Source organism: Myotis yumanensis, unplaced genomic scaffold (genome assembly GCF_028538775.1).
Source record: "Myotis yumanensis isolate MYYU_CA2020_CCGP unplaced genomic scaffold, mMyoYum1.0.hap1 SCAF_9, whole genome shotgun sequence".
NCBI lineage: Eukaryota > Metazoa > Chordata > Mammalia > Chiroptera > Vespertilionidae > Myotis > Myotis yumanensis.
In genome coordinates, this window is record NW_027223760.1 from 5,308,454 (window position 1) to 5,316,038 (window position 7,585).

The following is a 7,585-nucleotide window of genomic DNA, read 5'->3' on the forward strand; positions in this document are numbered from 1 at the left end:
GATTCTTACCTCCCCACTGGAGGTCCAGGTGGCTCCCTCTTTCAGATCGCAATTTAGAGGAAAACATTCCGCCTCCCTGGAACCCGGGACGGAGACTGGAGGTTCCTTTACTGGGGAATCCACCGGCAACAAGGCTGGATTTTTATCTCACTGGAGCCTCCAAATGTTATGGTTCATGCCTTTGGAAGGTTACAGGCTCATACCTTAGAAAGGTTAGGCTCTTCACCCCTGGCTAAATCGTGACCTGCTTGTAAAGAATGTTAAGAGGGAGCTGTAGTCTTTGCAACAGAGCCTGAGACTGCTATGACCTAATTTAACTGTAACCTTCTACCTAATTTAACTGTAACCTTCTATTGTTCCTAAGCCCTGGGGCTTTTATTACAAGTTAAAAGTAAAACAGAACAAAGAATAATTCCACACTCACCCATACACTTATTTTGATGAAAAAACAACAAGGGATAGAAAGCCCTCAGGACAAAAACTCATTACTTTAGAGCAGGCCCATGCCCCTTCCCAGGCATTAACTTTTTATTTCTTCCTAAACTCTAAGAGTGCCCATGAGAGACGTGCAGCCAGCAAAGCAGTGGGCAGTGATAGCTGGACCTGGGCTCAGCCTTAACACATGGACATCTAACACATGGACATCTGTAAGTTATAAAATTTTCTTATTGTTTTTCTCTCTTTTCTTTTTAAGGTACCTAATTTAAAATGTCTATTAAAGCGTTAACTTAAAAGTCTCTTCTGTGCCAAATATTTTTCCTTTGCCTCTGCAGATCCATCCTTTACCCTCTTTCACCCTAGTTCTTTGCTCCAGGAGGCTGATCTATGTGGATCACATTGTTAGCCAACACAAAGGTTCTCCACTTAGGATGTTGTATTCAAGAAGGAGACATAGTTGTCCCAAGGCAGTTTTATTTACTTGTAGCAAATTAAGGAAACATGGGATTCATATAAAAAGATCTAACGCCTCAAAGGGAGTCTTGGCCATAGCTTACACTATTTGGTCAATTACGTATTGGTTTATTCTTTGCAGTTGGCTGCAGTTATACTGCTGAGTTCTTGTCAAGATCATCCTGTTTATAGCTGGACTGGTGTATTCGAACATTTAGCAAGAACAGCATCTCTCTATATAAAAAGCCAGCGACCAGAAGCCATAATGATGAGAATGATCGGACGCTATGACACCCACTGTGGTCAGTGAACCGGCCCAATCTGGGGGTGGGGCCGGATGGCTAACCTCCTGCAGCCCCTCCCCACTGCCGGTACCACCCCTGATGGGCCCTCATCACCCTGATCAGCACACAGCCCCTCCCCAGGCCAGCCCTGCCCCTGATTGCGTCCCCCTAACCTATTAGGGGGCGTGACCAGCCAACTAAACTCCTGTAGCCCCTCCCCTTGCTCAGATCCACCCCAGATTGGTCCCCCCCACCCCCCTCCCCCGCCCCTGATCAGAGACAGGGCTGGCCAGCCAACCACCCATGGCCCCTCCTCACTTCTGGCCATGACCCCAATCACCCCCCTCCCCCCAATCAGGGTTGGGGCCCTCCTGACAACAGTCCATGGTCCCTCCTCCCAACTGATCCAGCCCCAATCCCGCAATTGGGGCTGGGCCGGCTGTACCCCACTTGTATATGAATTTGTGCACTGGGCCTCTAGTAAGAATGGCCTAGATCTTAAGACTCTTGTCCTCTCTAACAACATAAGTGGGATCTCTGGCTCTCTGAGTTCAGTTTGGCTTCTGCCAATGAGAAGTCCAAGCAGGAGATCTCTTCAGGGTAGAAAAGCAAGGTGGGGGTATTTATTCTTTCACCTGTCTCCTACCAAGGCCATCTCTGATTAGCTGCAACCCTAAGCCAAAAATCGTACCTTCTCTACTCAGCTCTTTTTCTGGGTTCCTGTTCTCGTAACCCCTTTGGATTAGGGTGCAATTTACTCACTGTTGCCAGCAGTCTCCCCTTTCATTTGCATAACCTGTGTGCGCAGCTTGTAGGAAACCCTTGCACTTGACTCTCCCCCAACTACCTAATTAGAGTGGTCCATCTCTGCTGCTAGAATCCTGACTGATAATTCTTCACAATACCCACCATCTTTTCTCTTTCAGACATACACTGACCATTATTAATGTTTCTTTTGAAAATCCCCTCTAGTGTTTCCTGACATCAGAATATCTCTCCTGATAGCTGAAATCATTGTCACTTCCCAAGCAGAATGTTTCATGTTCATACCTGATGAGTCCACTAATGTATCATCTTTTCAAAATAACATGAGAATACCAGTAAACTCCCTGAGTGATTAGACGCCCAGCTCAGGAGACTTGCAAAGTCAGTGGTTTGAGTCATGGTGTTCGAGTGGAAAAAGTTATCCCTGATTCTTGGAATTGGTGTCTTAACCTGTGTTTTCACTTGCGATTGTATTCTTGCTATGGCATATGAGAGAGCAGCCACCAAAAGAGCCATTTCCATGCTTTTGCAGCCCCTTGCTGACCTCTCAGGGCACACTGCAGAAGAAGGAGGTGGCATATGAAACTGTGAAAGCCGGTCACCATGGATGAGTGTTGGTGATAGATGGACAAGAGTCTCAAGTCTGGACAGTTCTTACTGAATGCTAAAATGTGGCACAGTATTTTGCAGAGGAGCTCCAATGGGATGAGCTTGACCTGAAGGACTACTAATGAGTCTAACCAGCTACAAAGAAGAAATCAACATGTAATTAATCAAATTGTGCATATAAGCAATGGCTAAGCCTCCCTTAGGAGAAGTAGAGCTCTGAAAAGTATTGCTCTGTCTCCTTTACTTCTTATAACTGAAAATAGAACTTTTTCTCCACCAAGACTGTCTTCCTTTGAACCCAGTGTTCTGTTATACTGGGGAAGGTCATGGAGAAGATGTGACCTCTGGTTTACCTGAAGCTTGGACCCAATAGGCCTTCAGCTTGCCTTTTCCCTTCCAGGAGCTGCGTCAAGGACACAGCCTTGAGATAGTAATGGGCACATCAAGATGGTGTACCTGACTCAGCCCATTACATAATTTTCAAATCTGGCAGGCAAGTGCAGAGAATATTTGTCTTTGAGCCACCCAAGACAAACTTTGTAAGTAAGTTTCCTGGCTTATTTAAACTGTCACCTAACCATCTGCCATGGCCTGCTTCTCTCTTGAGTCTCTCCCTGCCCTCTGTATGGGGGCCAGTTTCAGATTATTCCTAGGAGTTTTGGAACCAACATGTGCTTTTATTTTTTATTTTATTTTATTTTTTTTGTTTTAATTCTTATTTTATTTTATTTTATTTTATTTTTTCGCTAAAAGTATTACAAAGGGTATTACATAAGTGTCCCTTTTTCCCCCCCGCCCTTGACAAACCCCTGCCCTCCCTTACCCCCCAGTGTCTTATGTCCATTAGTTATGCTTATATGGATGCATACAAGTCCTTCGGTTGATCTCTTACTCCCCACCCTCCTGTCCCCCAACCCTCCCTGGCCTTCCCACTGCAGTTTCACAATCAGTTTGAGGCAGCTCTGCCTCTGTATCTTTTATTGTTCAAAAGTTTGTAATGGTCTTTATTATCCATGAATGAGTGAGATCATGTGGTATTTTTCCTTCATTGACTGGCTTGTTTCACTTAGCATAATGCTCTCCAGTTCCATCCATGCTGTTGCAAATGGTAAGAGTTCCTTCTTTTTTACAGCAGCATAGTATTCCATCGTGTAGATGTACCACAGTTTTCTAATCCATTCATCTACTGATGGGCACTTAGGCTGTTTCCAGATCTTTGCTACGGTGAATTGTGCTGCTATGAACATCGGGGTGCATATATCCTTTCTGATTGGTGTTTCTGGTTTCTTGGGATATATTCCTAGAAGTGGGATCACAGGGTCAAATGGGAGTTCCATTTCCAATTTTTTGAGGAAACTCCATACTGTCTTCCATAGTGGCTGCACCAGTCTGCATTCCCACCAGCAGTGCACAAGTGTTCCTTTTTCTCCACATCCTCTCCAGCACTTGTCGTTTGTTGATTTGTTGATGATGGCCATTCTGACAGGTGTGAGATGGTACCTCATTGTTGTTTTGATTTGCATCTCTCGGATGATTAGTGACTTTGAGCATGTTTTCATATGTCTCTTGGCTTTCTGAATGTCCTCTTTTGAAAGGTGTTTATTTAGATCCTTTGCCCATTTTTTGATTGGATTGTTTATCTTCTTTTTGTTAAGTTGTATGAGTTCCCTATAAATTTTGGAGATTAAGCCCTTATCAGATATGACGTTGGCAAATATGTTTTCCCACGAAGTGGGTTTTCTTGTTGTTTTGTTGATGGTTTCTTTTGCTGTGCAGAAGCTTTTTATTTTTATGTAGTCCCATTTGTTCATTTTCTCTTTAGTTTCAAGTGCCCTAGGAGCTGTATCAGTGAAGAAATTGCTTTGGCATATGTCTGAGATTTTGTTGCCTTTGTATTCTTCTAGAATTTTTATGGTTTCCTGTCGTACATTTAAGTCCTTTATCCATTTTGAGTTTATTCTTGTGTATGGTGTAAGTTGGTGGTCTAGTTTCATTTTCTTGCATATATCTGTCCAATTTTCCCAACACCATTTATTGAAGAGGCTATCTTGGCTCCATTGTATGTTCATGCCTCCTTTGTCAAAAATTAATTGAGCATATTGGTTCGGGCTAATTTCTGGACTCTCTATTCTATTCCACTGATCTATATGTCTGTTCTTGTGCCAATACCAGGCAGTTTTGAGAACAGTGGCTTTGTAATACAGCTTGATATCTGGCATTGAGATCCCACCTACTTTGTTCTTTCTCAGGATCGCTGCAGCTATTCGGGGTCTTTTTTTATTCCAGATGAATTTTTGGAGATTTCGTTCTAGATCTTTGGAGAAGGCCATTGGTATTTTAATGGGAAGTGCGTTGAATTTATAGATTGCTTTGGGTAGTATGGACATTTTAATGATGTTGATTCTACCAATCCAAGAACATGGTATGTTCTTCCATCTCTTTATGTCTTCCTCTATCTCTTTCTTCAACGTCCTATAGTTTTCTGAGTAGAGGTCTTTAACCTCTTTAGTTAAGTTTATTCCTAGGTATCTTAATTTTTTTGGTGCGATGGTAGATGGGATTGTTTTTATAATCGCTCTTTCTGAAAGTTCACTATTGGTGTATAGAAATGCCTCAGATTTCTTGGGGTTAATTTTGTATCCTGCTACATTGCTAAATTCATGTATTAAGTCTAGTAGTTTTTTGATGGAGTCTCTAGGGTTTTGTATGTATAATATCATGTCATCTGCGAATAAGGACAGTTTTACTTCCTCTTTTCCAATTTGGATGCCTTTTATTTCTTCTTCTTGTCTAATTGCAATGGCTAATACTTCCAGGACTATGTTGAACAGGAGTGGTGAGAGTGGGCATCCCTGTCTTGTTCCTGTTCTTAGGGGAAATGGTGTTAGTTTTTGTCCATTGAGTATGATGTTGGCTGTGGGCCTGTCATATATGGCTTTTATTACGAACATGTGCTTTTAAAACAGTAGGCTCATCTATGTTTTTAAGCAAATATAAAAAATGGAGTATCTAAGGCAATGGTTCTCAACCTTCTGGCTCTTTAAATACAGTTTCTCATGTTGTGACCCAACCATAAAATTATTTTTGTTGCTACTTCATAACTGCAATGTTGCTACTGTTATGAATCGTAATGTAAATATCTGATATGCAGGATGGTCTTAGGCGACCCCTGTGAAAGGGTCATTCGACTGCCAAAGGGGTCGCGACCCACAGGTTGAGAACACTGATCTAAGGGATCGGGCCTAAACCAGCAGTAGGACATCCCTCTCGCAATCTGGGACCGCTGGCTCCTAATTGTGCACTTTTCTGCCTGCCTGATCACCCCTAACTGCCTCTGCCTGCCTGATCGCCCCCAACTGCCCTCCCCTGCAAGCCTGATCTCACCCCCACTACCCTCCCCTACTGGCCTGGTTGCCCCAACTGTCCTCCATGGCCAACCTGCTCTTGCTCCCAACAGCCTTCTCCTGCTGGCCTGATCTCACCCCTAACTGCTCTCCCCTGCCGGCCTGACCACCCCTAACTGCCTCTGCCTGCCTGATCACCCCTAACAACCCTCCTTTGCCGGCCTGATCTTACCCCCAATGGCCCTCTCCTGCCAGCCTGATCGCCCCTAACTGCCTCTGCCTCAGCCCCTACCACTATGGCTGTGTCTGGAAGGAAGTCGGGCGTCTAGAAGATGGCTGTTTGACCCAGTCTAATTATCATATTATCCTTTTATTAGTATAGATAGATTATATAGGTTAGGATTGCTTAAATGGGGGGGGGGCCTTTTTTAGCAGGAGGAGATGCTCTTGGCAGACAAAAATACACAATCCCTATATCTGGACTGATAGCCAGCCATATGCATTATACTGCCAAACCAGTCATTAAATAATTGAACCACTTTCCTACACCTTACCCCAAAGAGTGGTTGCCTTAAACCCCTCCTCAGGCCCCACCATAGGTTCCGCCTTTTCAATTCTCCCAGATTAGGTGTTGATTGATCAGTTTCTATGCCAGTCAGCATCAAAAGCTCTGCCTTCTAGGCAGCCATTGGCACCTCTCAGTTGACCCAGATTTGGTTCTGATGATCAGTTTCTATTCCAATCAGCATCAAAAGCTCTGCCTGCTATGCAGCCATTGGCTTCTTGCAGTTCACCCAGATTTGGTTCTGATTGGTTGGTTTCCATGCCAGTCAGCATCTCTGGGCCTATCTCTGGGTCTGATCAGAGAGGCAAGGCTGATCAACAGCCACCCCAAGCTGCTGGCGAGCAGGCTGAACTGCTCACCTCTTGGAGAGAGAGAGAGAGGCACAACTGCTGGCAAGGCCGGGGGGGGGGGGGGGGGGGGAGAGAGAGAGAGAGAGAGAGAGAGAGAGAGGCAAAGGCTGATTAGCAGCTGCCACGGAGGCTGCAGATCAGACCCTGCTTCTCTCTTCAGGCCTCACCAGCAGCTGCGTCTCTCTCTCTTTGAGAGGTCAGCAGTTCAGCCCGCTCTTCAGTCCCTGCCCAATGGAGCCTGCTGCGTGTGCAGCCTGGTGTTCGGTCAACCCTTAGGTTGTTTTAGATGTTAAGGACCCTGGCTCTTTATATATGTAGATAAATGACATGTAACATTATGTTGAATATCCTATCTAATAATAGACAAACATGGTAATCAACCGTACCTCCGACACACTTCCCTTTGGCTAATCAGGGTGATATGCAAATTAACTGCCAACCAATATGTCAGTTAACCGCCAAACAAGATGGCGGCTAATTTGCATACTACAGGCAGGGTGGGACAGCGCAATCCCGCCTTCCCTGCTGCCATCTGGGCCTGCTATCTGTGACCCTGGTACCTGATCCAGGGCTGGCCGGCGGGACCACAGTGATCTGCCACCAGACACACTCACAAATGGCCCTCCTGTGGGAATTCCGGATTGGCGGGTGCTAATGCACTGATCAGCCACAGGCTGTGCCCACAAACAGCCCTCCATGGGGATCCATGGCTGGCAGGTGGTAATGCACCAATCCGCCATCGGCTGCGCCCACAAATGGCCTTCCCATGGGGATCCC